At 30.8% G+C, this 1,630-nt stretch overlaps 1 protein-coding gene across 1 annotated transcript in view; it reads left to right on the top strand.

Annotated features, from left to right (window-relative positions):
- LOC108970115 (rho GTPase-activating protein 190) overlaps positions 1–1,630 on the top strand; it is a gene marked incomplete in the record, with an annotated part of 22,392 nt that overhangs the window by 5,533 nt on the left and 15,229 nt on the right.

The raw sequence follows: 1,630 nt of genomic DNA, 5'->3' as shown, positions 1-1,630 counted from the left end.
CGGACAATAAAATATCGAAGTTCTGTTTTGGAACAATGGTAAAATATTTTGAAATAAGCAACTTTTCTGGAAATTAATAGTGGCAATCATATGTACTTTAAAAAAATAGGAAAGGATAGGACTGTCGAGTTTTACAGATAACTGTAATTTAAAAAGTGTAAAGGGGTGCTTTACGCTTAATGATAAAATAATATAATCAATGCGAAACGGTTTCATAAACGATAAACATTTAATTTAAAAAGCGTTATATTAACTAAATTAGATCTGTGCAATGAATATTTGCGTCCTTTATGAATTTATGTAGAAAAATAGATCGAGCTAAACATTGTCCAAAATTTGCAAGGAATGGGTCACAGATAAAGGGAAATTGCAAACATATTGAATATGTCTCAAGAATCTGTGTTTCATGCCTTAAAATTTCCGAAAAAGTGTCGATCAAAACACAAGTATTGCAAAATTGTCGATGTGTGATCCATTACATAAGAATTAGGTGTCCCCAAAAATATGCTAATGCTGAGACAACTGCATAGATGAAATCGTATTCAGTTTGCAAAACGACACATCAATTAGGTTCGAGCTGAAACCTAAAAAAAAAAAAAAAAGACAAGTAAGGAAGACTCTATTTCGGGKGCAACCGAACATTTTATACTCTTACAACTTCCAGGAATCACAGCAAGAGAAATACCTTAAGATGTAAAACGTCAACCTGGGGATCGAAATCCAAGCAATTTTATATACATATACATACTATGTATAATAATATAATATGCTGACAGACACATAAAGTTTGTTAGAAAAACGAAAACCATTATGCGTTGTATATGGAAGTTGGGGTAGTATCAAATAAATTGTATCTATTTTTCCCAATATCACTTACTAATAACATGTCACTTACTAGAAAACTAATCATACAGAGTAGTCAGTGGGATGTTCGAAAATCCTGATATTAGTTATATGGGTGGCAAGCCAAGTTTTCGCTCAAATTTGTTTTTTATGAATAAAACACGTTAGCTCATTTTCATTTAAATAACTCTCATATTGGCCGATATATAGTATGCGGTACAAAGTTACCCGGAAGTTCGATTATCTTTATATTAGATACATTGGGACTAATAGCGGAATTCTGTAACCAGTATCTAGTCTCTGTTTGCGATATTTTGAGGTTAAGTCTCAATTTGTGACTAGTTACTATTAACTAAACAGTCTCTAGCGTTAATCTCAAAATAGTGCCTCAAATTTGAGACCTGATAGTTAGCAGGACACAAAACTAAAAAGAACTCTGGTTTGTCATTTTGATTTGTAACTTTTTTATAGTTTGAGAGCAACTCAAATACAAAAAGGTTAAAAATAAATAAATTTTACATAAATTTCGTGAATATTATGAAACAAGCCAACATATTTTATTTATTTTTATTTGTAATTATGTTTTCTAACTATGTTATAGAAAAATTAATATTTGTTAACGACATATTTATTTTCATTCGAGCGTAAAAGCATCTCTGAATAATGTAAAATTTAGAGACTTGAGACTGTATCACAGTATAGAATCGCATGGTAAGGGAAGTATTGATCCGATTTAACCTATTTTTGGCATACAGGCATATCATTGTCAGAGAAGTACTATCCTTGA

This window comes from Bactrocera latifrons, unplaced genomic scaffold (assembly GCF_001853355.1).
Source record: "Bactrocera latifrons isolate USDA-ARS-PBARC rearing strain unplaced genomic scaffold, ASM185335v1 scaffold_281, whole genome shotgun sequence".
NCBI lineage: Eukaryota > Metazoa > Arthropoda > Insecta > Diptera > Tephritidae > Bactrocera > Bactrocera latifrons.
The sequence above is the reverse complement of the archived record's forward strand: the minus strand, read 5'-3'. Positions and strand labels throughout refer to the sequence as shown.